Here is an 18,369-nt window from a genome sequence, read left to right on the forward strand (position 1 = left end):
GATTTAACTAGGCATCTCCTATTTTATTTGGTAACAGTACTGGCAAAGCACCCTCCTACCCCTATGAGCCAGCCTCACTGGCCTCGGACCAGACCTCACTGCCCCGAGGGCCGGGTCCCAATCGCAGCATCACCCTCCTGGGCGCAAAGGCAGAGGGAGCCACGGAGTGCGTGTCCTGGCTCTGCCACGCGACGGCCGCAGGAATGTGAAAGAGCCTCTTAACCTTGAGCCTCAGGTCTTCAGCTCCACAATGAGGAGATTGGACTAATGGTTCTTAACATTTGGAGGGTTTAGACGCCTTTGAAAATATGAAAGCTATGGACTCTCACATGCACACACGCACGTACACACACACCAAGTTGTTTCACAAAAATGTCCTATAATTTCCCAGGTTCCAGGGTCATGGACTCAGGTTGGAGGCAAAGGAGGAGACAATCTGTAATGAACTTAAAGTCTGACAGTTGATGTGTTGATGATCTGGGGAAAGCCCAGAGCCACGTGTCAGCTCCTCAGTCCCTGCTCCCACCAGGGCCACTGCCGTAGAAACTGGGACGATCCAATCCTATAGCTTATGACTTATTTATGGAGCGTAAGTGAGTTTTTAATTGTTTCTCCCTCTTATCTGTGTTTCTGAGAGGGAAACCACACACACACACACACACACACACACACACACACACACACACACGGATTTTTCATAGCAGATTCAGTATCTAAAAATCTAAGTCCAAGATCCTGGATCAGCTGTCCTAACCCGATGGCATAACCAAGGGTCTAAGCCAGAGCTCCTCCCTGAAGAAGAGCATCAGTCACCCTTTCCAGGAGAGCCTGGTTATCCTCGGCACTCAGAGCTCCCTCTCGTGTTGTAATAGGCCATTAAAGGACTTAACCACTCTCTGCAAACGCATAGTGGCATTTTTTCCCCTCTTCTGAGGATCCTCTAGAGATCAGCCGCCCATGTCAGGAGCATACACTGAGCACTCCATCAGCATTAACTGATAAACTGTATTCTCACCCCTTGACAAACGCAAGATGGGCAAGGTGACGCCAAGGTCAGCATTCATCCATCAAAGCAGTGGTGTTTCTACCAGGGAGATTTTGCCTCCCAGGATCACTGGGCAGTGTCTGGAGGCATGTTTATTTGTCACAACTGGGTCGGGGGAGCCACTGGCATCTGGTGGGACGAAGCCAGGGATGCCGCTGAATGTCCCACAACGCCCAGGACAGCCCACCATCGCCAAGAATTATCAAGTCGAAAATACCAGTAATGCCTGCTCTGAACCAGCCAGTTATTCATTTATTTTGTCCCGGTGACGCTCTGTTTTCCCGACACTGTTGGAAATAGGCCAGAGTATAAGAATCACTTGGCTCCTGCTCTTCCTGGAACACACAATCCAATAGAGATACAGATGAGGAAAGCACCGATTACAACGATGGGACAAAGACCGCAATGGAGGAATTTAGAGCCAATGGGGCCACGGAGGAAGGGCTCCTCACTCTGACCTTAGGGAACCACAGTGTCCCAGAGGAAGTTGGGTCTAACCAGAGACCTGAGAACAGGTAGAGGGTACTGGGTGGAAGAGGCGGGATGAACATGGCTGACAAAGGGGGAGAGTATGCTGAGGCCCTGAGGCAAGTGAGAGAATGGTGTCCTCAAGGAATAACAGGAAGACAGTCTATTGGCCCCAGGTCCTCTCCTGCCCGAGGATCAATCAATCAGTCCTCTTCATAAAGCCACCATTGTCCTCTGAAATTTCTGCTGGGCACCTCACTGGTCTGACTCAATATTTGAGAGTCTTCAGGAGAGGCCTTCTGAAGGTTACTCAACCAGAACTCAGCTCCTGAACACAGTTGTTTTTAAGACCCTCCATGGGTGTCATTAGCATGTTGAAGAGAAAATCTTCCGCCATAGACCAGATTCTGCCCTTGCTCAGCCCTGTGTGGCTCAAATGAAAAAGTGAACTGCAGGGAAGTGGAAGCCTGGCTATTTGAGGAGAGTCTCCACAGTCGGGGCCCACAGGATGGGTATGGATGGGTAGGATATGGCAGCTGTGAACACCCACCCTGAGAGTCGGGGCAAAGGTTGTGAGAAGATGCAATTTTCTGGAAGAGAGTCGTAGCTTTTATCAGTTTCTCAGAGACAAGGTCCAAAACAAGGTTAAGAACTATAAATTAATTAAAAACTCCTGTATGCTCCATATGATTTGATGTCTGTTAAAACCCCCAAAAGAGGGGCACCTGGGTGGTTCAGTCAGTTAAGCATCTGCCTTCAGCGTGGGTCATGATCTGAGGGTCCTGGAATGGAGACCCCAGATGGACTCCTTGCTCAGCGGGAGCCTGCTTCTCCCTCTCCCTCTAAGTCTCCCCTCTGCTTGTGCTCTTGCTCTCACTCTCAAATGAACAAATAGAAAAGAGAAAGAGAGAGAGAGAGAAAGAAAAAAGAAAGAAGAGAAAACAAAACCAAAAGCACGGTTAACCTGTTTTTTCTCAAAGAGTCTAGTTTGTGGACAGTTTTAAGTCCAATATCCCCAGAAGAACTTGGCTCACCTTGCTCAAAATAAAGAAAGAAAGGGTGATTTCAGCGTTAGAAAGAGAGCCTTCGTCTCTCAAAACTAATAAGCTATTAGACTATTTTGGTAAAGCAAAGGAACAGGCAGTAAATTAATTTTAAAACTTAATAGTCCAAAGTATTTATAAAGCCTGAATTGTCCCTTCATAGGGACTTCAAAATTCAAGGGGAAAAAATTGTATTTCAACATGAACTTTGAGAATAGAAGAGGAAAACGATTTCCATGTTTCCAGAGGATGAAGGAAAAGGCAAGGTGCTTTAAGAGATTGGCTACCCGTTGACTCTGTGACCTTGGAGATGTCACACATCTTTGGGTTCTTCACCTACAAAAGAAGGTGTATTCATTCTCTAGGGCTCCCATGGCAAATTACCACAAACTCTGACTTGAAATAAGAAAAATTATTCTCCCACTGCTGTGGAGGCCAGATGTCCCCAGTCAAGTTAACCACATACTCCCTCCAAAGGCTCTAGGGAGTGTCCAAAGACTCTTTCTTGCCTCTTCTAGTTTTTGGTGGTAGTTGGTAGTGGATGGTGACCCTGGGCTTGCAGCTACATCACCAATCCCTGCCTCTGTCACATGGTCTTCTCATAAAGACACCAATCATTGGATTTAGAGCCCATCCTAATCCAGCATGACCCCATCTTTACTAATCACTATTTCCAAAGAAACTCGTGTTCCAAGGCTCCTATAGGTAGACATAAATTTCAGGGAGACACTGTTCAATCCGGTACAGAAGGAAATAGACAAGATGAACTCAAGTCCTTGCAGATCTGACTTTCCATGTTTCTAAGATGCTCCTATAAATAGGTGTGGCGCCGTGATTTACCCAAAAATAACAATCTTTCGAGTCATCTCAGTCTGGTGTTTGCTCACTGTGATTGCTCTCTTGAGTTTGATGTCTCCACCTCTGAAATTAACACTGCGTTTCTGTCTCTAACCTTCTTCGGGTCCTCCCGCTCATCTCTCTCATCTCTCATCTCACATCCTTTCCCTGCTTCTTCTTTCCTTTTTCCCCTCCATTTCATCTTTTTCCTTTCTCCTCCATCTACAATTATTTGGCCATAATACAGAGTTGAAGTTTATATATATGTATTTTTCCTCTCTCATTCCTTTATTTTACCATGAAAGTTTTCCTTAAAAAAAAAAAAAAAACCTGAAGCAAGTTGACACACGGTATTACCTTAGTTACAGGTGTACAACATAGTGATTGAACAATTCTGTCTATGAAGCTGTACTCACGGCAAGGGTGGCCACCATCTGTCACATACAAGGCTATCACCATCGACTATATCCCCTATGTGGTGCCTTTCATCCCCATGACTTTTCATTCCACAACTATAAGCCTGTGCCTTCCACTTCCTTTCACTCACTTTGCTCAACCCCCACCCTCTTCCCTTCTGGCAACCATCAGTTTGTTCTGTTTATGGGTCTGTTTCTGCTTTGTTTGTTTTGTTTTTTAGATTCCACGTACAAGTGAAATCATACGGTATTTGTCTTTGTCTGACTTATTTTGCTGAGCGTAACACCCCCTAGGGCCATCCATATTGTTGCAAAAAGCAAGATCTAATTTTTTAAGGCTGAATAATGTTCTACTGTAGATATATACCACATCTTCTTTATCCATTCTTCTATTGATGGACACTTGGGTTGCTTCCCTATCGTGCCTATCATAAATAAAAAACTGCTGCAATAACATAGGGGGTGCATATATTTTTTCAAATTAGTGTTTTCTTTGGGTAAATACCCAGCAGTGGAATTTCTATTTTTAATTTTCTATATATTTCTTCCTTTTTTTTTTTTTTCATAGTGGGTGTGGTGCCTGATGCGGGGCTTGAACTCACCACCCTGAGATCAAGACCTGAGCTGAAATCAAGAGTTGGATGCTCAACCAACTGAGCCACCCAGGTGCCCCTTTTATCTATTTTTTATATTTATAGATGAGTGTTATAGTTTCATTTATTTTGAGAGCCAATGCATGGAATATTTTCTGTTTTTCTCTCTCTTTAGGAAAAAAAAAAATGGCTCCAAAAGCCTGCAAAGTTGTTTTTGGTTTCTGTCTATATTTGAACCATTGATGGATTATTTTTCCAAAGGTTTATTGGATTCATTAGGAAAAAGTCCCAAGTTACTGCCTTACTTCCTCCTGATCCTGGGATGTGCTGGTTTTCCTGGAACTTCTTGGCACAGGAAGATCTGGTTTAGTGCCAGAAACTATTCCATTAGTTTCTGGTACAACTAACACTTTCCTTCTCAGGGCTCAGCTTGTTCAAGCCAAAATCTGCAGCACAAGAAAACCTCCCACTGTTGGGGTTTTGATGGATCCTGGGACTGAACCCCAGGAAAAGGAAAAAGATGCATCAGGGAACCAGACAGACATGGTCTCCAGTACTTGTGATACTTTGCTTAGAGAAGTCATGCTTTTTAGGGGGAAAGATGCTAAAATGTCAAATGTTCACAGTAATTATCCCTTTCCAGTTTAATGTCTACTCAGGAAGTGGACCCCCAGATCCGGAGAGCTTTGGAGTCATTACAAAGGATCCTCAAATACTTAGGGACGTATTTTTATCAACCTACAAATGCTAAAAGTTCAATTAAACTCATGTGAGAGTCTTTGCAAACTTTATTGTTTTAAAGAAGAGTCCTTACCCTTGAACAGGTTGGGAGCTGTTGGTCTACCGTATTCATCTCTGAGTTTGTCTGAGTTCCCGTTGCCGTCTTGAAGTGACGTACTTGTCCAGCCCTGGGTAAGTACGCGTGTGTGCTCCCCCGTATAAACACACACATGCACAGCACACTAGAGAACAAGAACGCCCCAGCCCTCCCCCTGAACAGATCCTGCGCCAAGACCAACACAGGGGCTTCCCTCTGTTTTGTAGGAAGGTGTTGGCATATGGACATGTGAGATTGAAGTCAAAAAGTGAAAGTCAAGACAGCCTGACTCCAAACAGTCCACATATCACTTTTGCTTATCAGATTTTATTCAACAAACACCGAACATCTGGCTTGTGCGAGGCTCTGCGTAGTCCGTGGCCATGCAGAAGAAGCCAAAATAAGCAGATGCCCCGAAGGAACAGGAGCCCACACATGGCCAGCACAGGCCGGAAGCCCGTTACCGGCTTCCCCGGCCCTCAAAGATGGCACCCCTTCCCACACAGCAGGCTCGTGACAAACCCAACCAGGTCTTCTCTTTCACGAGGGAAGTGGCTGATCTTTGTTGTTGAAGCAGAGGGAGCCAGGCCATTCAGGCAAAAGCCCAGGGTTTGATCAGTGCAGAACCCAGGACCGGGTGATGACTAAGGTGACATGACACATTGCAAATGCAAGCTCTGGGTCCTCTCACAGTGAAGGATTCTTAACATAGCACAACAATGCCAAGTGGAGAAAGAATATTCTGTGTGTGTGTGTGTGTGTGTGTGTGTGTGTGTGTGTGTGATATGTATCTGTGACCAGCAGAGGCACAGTACAGTGGGGACTCATTTGAAGACATGGTCACGATGACTTTTATCTTAAAAAGCACCAGGGACGCCTGGGTGGCTCAATTGGTTAAGCTGCTGCCTTCGGCTCAGGTCATGATCTCAGAGTCCTGGGATCGAGTCCCACATCCGGCTCCTTGCTCAGCTGGGAGCCTGCTTCTCCCTCTCCCTCTGCCTGCTGCTTCTCCTGCTTGTGCTCTCTCTCTGTGTCAAATAAATAAATAAATAAAATCTTAAAAAAAAAAAAAGCACAAGACAGAAACAAAAAAGCCTTGGGAAATATATTAAGTATAAAGTATTTGTAAATCATATATGTGGTAGGGGATTCATATCCAGAATAGACAGAAAACTCCTAAAACTCAATAATCACAAAAACCAAATAACCTGATTCAAAATGAGCAAAGGACTTGGACAACAGTTCTCCTAGGGAAATCTACAAATGGCCAATAAGCACATGAAAAGATGCTCAACATCACAGATCATTAGGGAATTAATGCAAATCAAAATCACAGGGAGAAACCATCTCCCACTCATTAGGATGGCTTCTATCAAAGAAAACCAGAAGACAGTGTGTTGGTGAGAATGAGGAGAAATTGGGGCATTTGTGCCCTGTTGGTAGGAACGTAAAGTGGTGCAACTGCTATGAAAAACAATGTGGTAATTCCTTAAAAAAAAGTAAATAAATAAACATAGAATTACCACGTGGTCTAGTAATTCCACTTCTGGGTATTTACCCAAAAGAATTGAAAGCAGGGTTCAAAGGGATTATCTGTACGCCTGTATTCAGAGCAGCATGTCCAAAAACTAGGATATGGAAGCAACCCAAGTGTCCATTGATGGATGAATGAAGAAACAAAACATGGTAAATACACACAGTGCAATGTTGTCCAGCCTTTAAAAGGAGGGAAATCCAGCACTATGTTACAACGGGGAGGAAACCTGAGGACATGTGAAATAAACTAGTCACAAGAAGACAAATACTTTAAGATTCCACTGACATGTGGTACTTAGAGCAGTCACAATCGTACGATAGAAAGTAGAAAGGTGGTTGCCAAGGCTTGGGGGAGCACAGGGGGGTTATTAATGGATAGACTGTCAGTTTTATAAGATGAAGAGTGTTATGGGGATGGATGGTGGTGATGACTGCCCAACATTATGAATGTGACTAATATCACTGAACTGTACATTGAAAAAAATGGTTAAAGTGGTCATTTTTATGTTTCGTGGATTTTATCACACATGGTGCACACACACAGATTTTGGGGTGCACCAGGTGGAAAAAATACCTTGGGAAATCTTTTTTTAAATTTTATTTATTTATTTGAGAGAGAGAACATGAGCAGGGGAGGAGCAGAGGGAGAAGCAGACTCCCGGCTGAGCCCAGAGCCCAATGCTGGGCTCTATCTCAGGACTCCCGGATCATGACCCGAGCCGAAGGCAGACACTTAACCAACTGAGCCGCCCAGGCACCCTGGGAAATCTTTAAATTAAAAAAAAAAAAGACCAAAGTTCTGTAAGAAAACATATATTGTCATTTGTTCATTCAAATATGTTGGCTAGAATTCATTCACTGGGTAGTCAGAGGCTTTGTAAAAGAAATGGGTTTTGAAGGCACATCAACAGAAAACAGAGCAATTGTCCTCGCCTGGTGGTGGGGGACAACTTTCAAGTGGCCAGAAGAGATGAATTTGCTCTACGTGCAGTCTCTCTCTTTTGGACACATAGTAAACCCTAGCAAGTACATTATGCAACTTGGAGAAACACACGTGGCTTCCTCTCCTGTCCTCTCTGCCCTACAGATCCTGGGCCTAGTGAGATGCCTGTGGGCAAGCAAGAAAAGGAAAGAGATGGTTTGTGGCAAAAACGCAATAAATATTTGCTGATCATAAGAAAACCCAATCCATGAATTGCCTGGGGTTCAATGTTGACCAAAGATTTAAGACATCAGATATTTGTAGAACACGTTCTTGGATGTGTTGAACTCTGTATTCTTCTAGATTCTCCAGTTTCCATTTTTATTTTCAGTGAGAGCATCAGAAGAGAATTCACTTGAACCATGAAAGCTGGCACGTGATTTAATGCTGTACTCTCAGCATTCGTGGATGAAGGGGGTTGCATTCTTTAACCGTGACTTTGGGTATTTTGTAAACATTGGCCAACTTGGAGCCCAGTGGATGTTACACGGAGTTCTCCTGTATCAACTCCTCCTGGAAGTGAGTCCCTGCTGAGTGCTCAGGCTTTCTTAGGTCAGACAATGAACACTATGTAGTCCCACGTGCTTCCCGTTTAACTCAGCTGCCAAAGAACTTCGAGCCAAATCCTGCGCCCCATTAGAGTAATTAACGACTGTCAAGTGCCTGTTACGTGGGCTCCCTCTTCCTTTAGATGATATCTCTTGCATTTTGATTCCTAACTGTTCCATTTTATATGACCTTTAATCTTGTCCACTGCTTCAGATCCTTTTGGGAAAAGGCCTAAGACAATAAAAATTAAAAAGGTAGCTTCAAATTTAACTGATAGAAACAAGTCCTGTTTTTAAATTAGATTCACTTAGAAAACTAGGGAAAATATTCCTCCAGTCTGTGTGGCCTTGGGCAAGTCTTTATCTTGCCTAAAGATCTGCAGTTCATTTCTTCACCTGCAAAAATGGGGGGGTTGGGGCTCTGTTATCTTGAAGGTCCCGTGAGCGTGCACAGATATTTCCTTGGGCACCTACTATGGGCCAGACACTGCTCTAGATGTTTGGGCTGTATTGGGGAAGAAAACACAACGATTCCTGCCCTCGTGGAACTTAGATTCTAGCAAGGGGAGACAGAAGTAAGCAATAAACATACTAAGGAGATTAAAGGGTATAGGAGAAGGTGGTGAGGGCTACAGGAAAAAGGATCAAGCAGATTGAAGGAAATGGAAGCAGGGTTGGGGGCAGGTGGTGGTATCAGGAGGGATTCAGGGTGGTTGGGCAAGTCTCATTAAGAAGTGAGATTTGAGGGGCGCCTGGGTGGCTCAGTGGGTTAAGCCGCTGCCTTCGGCTCAGGTCATGATCCCAGGTCCTGGGTTCGAGCCCCACATCGGGCTTTCTGCTCAGCAGGGAGCCTGCTTCCTCCTCTCTCTCTGCCTGCCTCTCTGCCTACTTGTGATTTCTCTCTGTCAAATAAATAAAATAAAATCTTTAAAAAAAAAAAAAAAGAAGTGAGATTTGAGCAAAGGCTGGAGGGGTACCAAGAGAGTTAGACAAGCGGAAGGACATCTGGGGGAAGAACATTCTAGGCAAAGAGAACAGCTAGAGCAAAATCCCTGCTGTTTGGAGGGAGGAGGCCAGAGGGCTGGGGTCTCAGCAGGAGGGCACAGGAGCAGGTTCCCTGCTAATTACGGTGTAGAAGTAAAAGTTGCTGAATTGTAAGTAGATATGTTTGTTCACAAGCTTGTTCGAAACCCCTGCTCCTCCAAGTGTCCTCTGCGGACCAACACCATCACAGTCACACCGTAGCTTGTTAGAAATGCAGATTCTAGGGGCGCCTGGGTGGCTCAGTGGGTTAAACCTCTGTCTTGGACTCAGGTCATGATCTCAGGGTCCCGGGATTGAGCCCCGCATTGGGCTCTCTGCTCAGTAGGGAGCCTGCTTCCTCCTTCCTCTCTGCCTGCCTCTCTGCCTACTTGTGATCTCTCTCTGTCAAATAAATAAATAAAATCTTTAAAAAAAAAAAAAAGAGAGAAAGAAAGAAATGCAGACTCTGGGGACCCACCACAGTCCCACTGAATCAGAACCCCGATGTGCAACAGCCCCTGGGGATTATGAATCATATGTGAGAAGTCATGCTCAAAAGAATAGCATCTTTATAAATATGTGGACATTTTTAACATCATACGCTTTACCAAATAAGAGCCTTATCTGATTGAGACAAAGTGGGTTTGCTCGTCTGAAATTGACTTGCCACGTGTGCGGTCCAAGGGCTGCTGAGAGCACCACCTGGTGGTGGCTTAAGAAAATTTACATTTCTAGGACAAGGCTCACATTTAGGATTCTAGTACTTTATCATATTTAAAGATATTGTCGTTTTAAAACAATTGGCTTGGACTTTTCAAAGTCTCCATGTCAGAAATGACAGAATATGTTGAGAACTGCTCTAAATTAAAGGAGACTCTCTAGTTTCAGGGAACTGAATGCAACACATACATGATCCTGGATGGGAATCCTAGGCCTTCAAAACAAAACAAAACAAAAGAAAAAAAAAGAAGTAGGAGGAGGAGGAGGAGGAAGGAAGGAAAGGAGGAAAGAAAGAATGAGAAAAGAAAGAGAGAAAGCAAAGAAAAGAGAAGAAAAGAAAAGCTATTAAGGAATATTATTGGGCCAATTTGGGAAATTTGAATTTGGAATGTGTGTTAGTAGTAGGGTAGTTATTAAATGTTAGGTTTCCCAAGCTTGATAATATATGGTGGTTATGGAAGGTGTCCCTCTTCTTAGGGGATACATACTAAAATATTAGGAATAAAACATCATGATATCTGTACCTAAGTCTCAAATGATTCAGCAAAAGTGGATTTTATATATATATAGAGAGAGAGAGACAGAGACAGAGACAGAGGGAGCAAACAGGCAAAATGTTAACAACTAATATGAATTTAGGTGAAGGATATACACATGTTCATGGTACTATTTCTTGTCACTTTTCTGAAGGCTTGAAATCTTTCAAAATAAGAAAGGGAAACCAGTATCTTTGGACCCACTTTAAGTGGCAAAAAACTACTTGGGCACCTTGGTGGCTCAGTGGGTTAAGCATCCAACTCATGATTTTGGCTCAGGTCATGATCTCAGGGTCCTAGGGTTGAGCCCTGCGTCAGGCTCCATGCTCAGTGTGGAATCTGCTTAAGATTCTCCCTCTCCCTCTGCCTCTGCCCCTCTGCCCTCAAATAAATAAATCTTAAAAAACAAACAAACAAACAAAAAAACCCCCACTACTTAAAGACACCAAGTACCTGTGAATCAGGTTGTATGAGCTGGGGGTCAACTTGAAGGTCAAGCCCTTGAGCCCATGGAAGACTGAAGCAACGGGGATCCCACCTCTCTGGGCCACAGAAAGAACAGAAGTGAGATCCCGCCCAGGCTTGTGTCTCCGGCCCTACATCTCCATTTCTGCATCTTTCACTCATTTCATTCCCTTATTTTGTATTATTGTAAATTACAAACACGATGCGCTTTGATTGTGGAAAACTCCAACAATATGGAAACATAGTGAACAAAATAGAAAAATCCTCATTAAAACCATTTCCCTGCTCCCGTACTCCATGCCTAGAAATAGCCAGCGTGAACAGGTGCTTCCCGTCTTGCTTGCGTTCCTTTGTAAACCCTGGCTAGGCACGTGCTCCGAGGGCAGGGGTTTTGCATCGTTTGCCTTTTTATCCATGGTGCCCGGCCTGGAATAGGTTCTCATTAAATGTTGGTTGAATAAAGTAAGTATTTTCTTTCGCATAAATGGGGTCATTTGGAACATATTTTTCCTCCGCTTGCTGTTTTCATTTAAAGCAGATAGTGTCCTGGCGCCTGGATGGCTCTGTGGCTCTGCCTCGTCGTCTTTTTGCCTCATTATTTTTAACTGCCTGGTGCAACTGCTGGGTATCCCATAACAATGAAGGACCTTCACTGTTTAACCAGTTCGCTCATTAAAGGGTACTTTCCCCCCCATTGCAAACAGCATGGTTCTTGCAAACACCATTATGCACGTCGTGAGCATTCTCTGGGGAAAATTTCTGGCATGGGAACTGTGGGTCAGAGCACAAGCACATTTGGCATTCAAATGGCTCTTGTCCTCCTTTGGACTCAGTCACAGGTGGTTCCCTTCTCTCGCAAACATCTGTTTCCTACCACACTGGAGCTCACGGAGACCCTTGGCTTCTTGAGCACAGGGAGGCAGGTGGGGCCTTTTCCATCCTCGAGCATCCTCAGGCAGGAATGAGCTGGCCCGGAGCGACTTCAGGTGCAGGTGGGTCTAGACTTTGAGAAGCTCTGCCAGGGGTGCCCTTGCTCGGCAGAGTTTCTGGAGGCAGAAAGGGGGAAAGAATGAAATAGGACAGCCAAGCATCCTGAGCTTTGAGCTTAGGGGGTGGGCAACCGCCTTCCCACCTTCTCAGGTCCGGGCACCTGCCCCTTTGCCCAGACTCTGGGGAGGAGGAAATTCATTCCTTACAGAGAGAGAGAGAGAGAGAGAGAAGTTTCCTTCTAGGAAAACCCACCAGCAGTGTGAGCCTGGGGGGGATGGATGAAGTGACGGGTGCTCACAGAGTGGGCAAAATCACCAACCAACCATGCACAAAAAGAAAATGAGTCTGTGTGTTCCTAGGCTGGAGTAAACAGTAATTACATCTCCAAAGCTTGCTAAATGTCTCTCCCAAAGAACCACCTAGCGAGGCAATTTTTCTTCCGCATTTAACAGCAACTATTCTCGTATTCGTTCTCATCCAAAGTGGCCGTAATCACGGGTCGTGAGAAAGACAGGCGCCCTCATCAGCTGTTGGTGGGAGCAGGGAGTAGCACGGTCTTTCTGAAGAATTACTCCTTCTAAGAGCTTTAAAAACCTCCCCACCCTTTGGCTTAGTGAGCCCGTTTCTGGGTATCTATCCTGAGGCAATACATAGACCCAGGGGCAAGATTTATCTATGAAGATGCTCGTCGCAGCCTTGTTTATAGGACAAAAATATTGGAATTCACCTAAGCAGTGAGCTTTAATGAGGGCTACGTTTTAGAATCAACTGGAAGTTTACTAAATCCATGAACACACACGCAGGCACACACACACCCGTGCACACGTGTACACTTGGGGCAGAAGCCAGGTGGCCTGGTTCCAGGTGGGTCATCTCTATTTTTAACAAGCTCCTGCAGCTCATTCTTATGCTAATACCAGTTTGAGAACTGTTCACCTGGTCCCTTTCGCAGGTTTTTCTTTAAATTTGTTTATTATCATTATCAGGCACCTCGGTGGCTCAGTGGGTTAAGCCTCTGCCTTCAGCTCAGGTCATAATCTCAAGGTGCTGGGATCGAGTCCCACATCGGGCTCTCTGCTCAGCGGGGAGCCTACTTCCTCCTCTCTCTGCCTGCCTCTCTGCCTACTTGTGATCTCTGTCAATAAATAAATAAAATCTTAAAAAACAAATAAATTTGTTTATTATTATTATTATTAGTCTCACAGTGGGCTTGAATTACTTTTATAATCAGCAAAATATATCCCGAAAATAGACCAGAAGACAAGAAGTCAGCCTGCCAACACCGACTGAGTACTAGGCCCTATCCAGCATTGATTCAGAAATAAAGAAAGCACTGTCTGGCCCTTCGTGATGTTTGCAGCCTTCCACGGGTGACAGCCATGGGAAAACAAATCTTCAATGTACGCGGAGAAACGCGATGAGCTAGGTAAGAGTGAGGTTCACTGCCATCAAGGCAGTGATTCGTTCTGGTTCAAAGCCCTGGGAAACCATCTCTAGAGCAGGAGACCTTTCAGCCAGTCCTTGAGGTGCATGGAGGAGGAAAGGAAGGGAACAGCAATCCGGATTGAGGGAACAGCCTATGCAAAGACACAGAGGCATGAACAGCTTCACGTATTTGAGAAAATGTGAGCAGTGAGGTGTGGCTGGAGTAGAAATCTCCAGAAGGCACAGGAGGAGGTGAGCTTGGGAGAGGCAAGTAGGGCCAGCTCTGAGGCTTGTGCACTAAGTTAAGGACCTGCAATTTGAGCTGGAGAGCCAGTGGTTCCCAGACTGTGTGCCAAGGAACACCAGTCCTCCTGCAGATTGATGGATAGATGCTCAGTGTGAAGGGGTCCCATGGCAAAATGCCTTTGGAAAACTCAAGGTTAATGTGTTCTTTGATTTTTTTTTTTTTCAATTGCAGGACACATCAAAGCCTTCAATAGACAAATATGTTAGGGATTCTCCAAGACAAGGCAGCCTAGGGAATATGCCTCCGATTTACTTAACTATAGACCCGCCACAACCACACATACACACACTCATTGCTGTGGACACTGTTTTTTTAAAGAAAAAAAAAATCATTATTAACATCTTACATAGTGGTGTCCCCAAGGGCAGAGTTTGGGAAATTCAGCTGTGATCAGTAATAGGATGCCCATGAGGGAAACGAGTGAAATGAAAGCTTAGGAGTCCCACAGACCCGGGTTCAAATCCCAGTTCCCCTGTTTACCAGCTCAGGGACCCTGTCAAGTCATCGAAGCAAGGTGTCTCATCAGTAAAGTAGGACGAGTACAAACTACCTGGTGGGCTTTTGGAGAGGAAATGAAAGTACATGCAAGATGGCAGACACTCAGTAGGTGCTAAGTAGTTGTCGATCACCGCTAGGATCTTTCCATCTGTGTTCCAGAAAGATCCCTCAGCAGCTGGCCTGGAGGTGCTCAGCCAAGTTCAGGCCTGCAGGCGAGGGAATTTGCCCTGCTGCTGCTGGGGGAGGGAGGTAGTGAGGCCAGGGGCAATGTCCCACAGCTGCAAGAGGCAGGAAACCGCAGGACTGGGCAGCCTGATGGAGCCAGAAGGGACCATGGACAGCATCACTGAGTCTAGCTCCAGTCTTGGGGGTCTGGGGGTTGGTGGGAATTGTAACCAGGACAGAAAGTCTAGGCAGAGCAGCATTTTCGGGAGTGTTATGCCCGAGTTTTTGCATCCGAGAGACCACCAAGGAGCCAAGCACCAATGCAATCACACAAGGGTTTATTTGACAAGCTTAAGCTTGGGCCCAAGTATACCCGACACAGCGGAGTAGGGACCTGGACCCCGAACCAGATTACAGTCAGAGTTCTTTTTTTTTTTTAAGATTTTATTTATTTATTTGACAGATAGAGATCACAGGCAGGCAGAGAGGCAGGCAGAGAGAGAGAGGGAAGCAAGCTCCCCGCTGAGCAGAGAGCCCGATGCAGGGCTCGAACCCAGGACCCTGGGATCATGACCTGAGCCGAAGGCAGAGGCTTTAACCCACTGAGCCACCCAGGCACCCCTACAGTCAGAGTTCTTAAAGGCAGAGTAGGGGTGGACTCGGTGGTGGGGTGGATGATGTAAGTCTCTAAGGAATTTTGGAAGCGAGGTCTCCAGGACCTTGAGGGGCTAGGCTAGCTATTGTCTGGGGAAAAGGTTATTCATTACCAGTAATAAAAATCTTCTCATGAGACCCTTTAGATGTATATCAGTGGGTCATATGCTTGGGATTGATTGCTGACACTATCTTGGAGGTTTAGAGAGAAAGTTTCACATTTTTCCTATCAAGTGTCCTTGTTGTGAGATTTAGGCTTAGGAATTTAACTTTATTTACATTTCCTTCTGCCTCAGCCTCCTTCAGTTTTATGGTGGGGAGGGCGACATTAGGGCTTGGGGAACTGAGTCATTTGCCCCTGGAAACTGGGCTATTGTTAAATCTCTAGGACATTTGTAAACCAAGGGAGACTCCTGTCTTGCAGGATTGTGATCTCTGCAGGTTAACTATTTGTTTTACTTTTAGAGCAGCCAGGGGTGGCTGAGGAATGTCACACATATGACCAAGGGGAGCGGGTGGAGAGGGGGTGCAAGGCGCCAGCTTTTGCTTTGCCAAGATGGCTGTACTGATGTCAGGGCTAGACTCGAGGTGGGTACAGCCTTGTTTTTCTTGGCCTCCACAGGGAGAAAAACAACAACAACTGAATTGCTGGGTATGCGGAGCCCTCTGTGTTGAACTCAGGCCCTTAAGCCTGGCTCTAAAAGCTTCTCCTTGATTTATTAATTTTTTTTAAATTGTAAACGCAATGATTACTCCCAGTTTCAAATCACATTTCGTGTTCTTGCTCTCTGCTAGACTTAGAGGGGTTTTATTATGTCTGTTCCCCAGCCTATAATAACAAAAGAAGGGAGAATAAATTTCAGGGAGGGAAAGTAGTTGCTCAGCTCTTGCCTGAAGATGTCCGCAGATGCAGGTGTCCGGGTGCTGTCATTTTAGAAGGCGTTCAATAGTACAGCAGCCATGGGGGCTGGGGCAGGTGTGTGGGGGGGGGCGCCCTTTGAATAGATGCCAGTGGCACTTAGATGTTCCTACCCAAGAGACATCAGCAAACCCCTGATGATCCTGTGGGTTCACCAGCAGTCCACCGCTCGTTAGAAAAGACAAATAGTAATAAGAGGACTCGGCCAGATGTGTGGTTGAAGGCAAATCTGATCCTCGAGTCCTCCCGGGAAGATAGCTCAAGGCAGCCCCATTTTGTAGGTGAGGATATTGATGCTTCCGGAGGCTAAGCCACTTGCTCGAGGTCATACAGCTTAACTGTGGCAGATCCAAGATTCCAGCTCAGGTCTTTCTGGTTCCAAAAGTGCAAACTCTTGCTGTCCCATGTCCTCGTGTCTTTGGAGAAGGGCACAAATAAAATGCTTGGCACAGCGCCTGGCACGTAGGAGACACTCGGTACAGGTGGGCTGATCCTATTATCAATATTGTGATTCCTAAAACTCCAGTTTTAGGAATCTGAGAACTACTGTCTTCCCCTCACCCCCCAGCCCCACGTTTGTGCTGAATGCTCCCATCGGCATTTCCTTTAAGCTTAATGGCTATTGGAGCCGGAGGAAAACCTCGTCCTCTACCCCAGGGTGGGGGTTTTACAGACAAGGAAACCAAAAGCTGGGACTTGCCTGGGCCTCAGGCAGTGAGGAGGGCAGAGGGGGACACAAGCTCAGCTCTCTTGACTCCCTGGCTGAGACTCCATCCACTTCCTTGACTGGGCTGCCTCCCCATTCCCAAGAAGCCAGCTGTGGACTAAGGCAAAGGCTCCATCAAGTCTCCTTTAACTTGGCTCTAAACCTACTTACCAGGATGGGGGGAGGCCATTTAATTGTACTGATGATCACAGATCATTATTATTATTTAGAGGGGGAGAGACAGAAAAGGAGGGAGAAAGAGAGAGAAAATCTCAAGCAGATTCTATGCTGAGCACGAAACCCAACTCGGGGCTCGATCTCACAACCCTGAGATCATGACCTGAGCTGAAATTGAGAGTCAGATGCTCAACAGACTGAGCCACTCAGGTGCCCCATCACAGATAATTATTGCAGATACGTAGAGATGGCTGTATCTGTTACTTAGCTACTGCAACAAATGGGCACCAACTGTGGCTTAAAGCAACACTCTTTTTTTTTTTTTTTTTTTTTTTTGCTTTTGGTTTTTTGTTCTCTCTCACAGTTCTGGAACCCAGAAGCCCCAAATCAGTATCACTAGGCAGAATCAAGTCATGATCAGGGGTGTGGTCCCTCTGGAGACTCTAAAGAAGAATCTGTTCCTTGCCTCTCACAGCTTCCAGGAGCTTCTGGTTCCTTCGCTGTGGCCACGTCACTCCAAGGCCAGAATCTTCATGTTCATGTCTCCCTCTCTTCTGTCTTCACATTGCCTTCCCCTCTGTGTATCGAATCTCCCTCTGCTTCTATGTCATAAGGACACCTATGATGGCAGAGAGGGGCCACCAGGGTAAAGCGGGAGAACTTCCCCATCTCAAGGTCCTTAGGTTAATCACATTCTGCAAAGATCCTTTTCCCATAAAAGGTAACATCCAGGGACGCCTGGGTGGCTCAGTTGGTTAAGCGGCTGCCTTCGTCTCAGGTCATGATCCCAGCGTCCTGAGATCGAGTCCCACATCGGGCTCCTTGCTCGGCAGGGAACCTGCTTCTCCCTCTGTCTCTGCCTGCCTCTCTGCCTACTTGTGATCTCTCTCTCTCTCTCTCTCTCTCTGACAAGTAAATAAATAAAATCTTTAAAAAAAAAAAAAAAGGTAACATCCACAGGTTCCAGGGATTTGAATGTGGCTATCTTTTGGAGGGCCATTTTCCAAAAAACCACAATAGCTAGATAAAGTCACCTTATCAGCTAGCTAGCTTTGGAGGCCCTGGGGGATGGGAGCTGGAAGAGGAAGTTCAGATGGGGAGAGAAAGGAAGGAAGAGAAGGAGACAGGGCAGAAGCCTGGGCTGGGCTCTCATCTAGTGGGCCAGACAGCCCCTCTGAGTTTTAGGGGTGCTGAATGAGCAGTCCGGGTGCTGACTAAATGCTCTTGGGACAGAGTCAGCAAACTATAGGCCACTTCTGGATGCCTGTTTTTATAAAGTTTTATTGGAACACAGACATGCCCATTTGTTCCATATTGTCTGCTGTTGCTTTTGAGCACAGGTGAATAGGCAGAGTTGAGTGATTGCAATAAAAACCATATGGCCCACAAGTTTAACACTAGCTACCCTTCAAGAAAAACGATCCCAATCTCTGCACCGGGAGGTAAGGGAAGCAGGGAAATGACTCTCTGTTCCTTTTTTCCCCTTGTCTTTTTTCCCT

The sequence above is a fragment of the Lutra lutra genome, chromosome 16 (genome assembly GCF_902655055.1).
Source record: "Lutra lutra chromosome 16, mLutLut1.2, whole genome shotgun sequence".
Taxonomy (NCBI): Eukaryota; Metazoa; Chordata; class Mammalia; order Carnivora; family Mustelidae; genus Lutra; species Lutra lutra.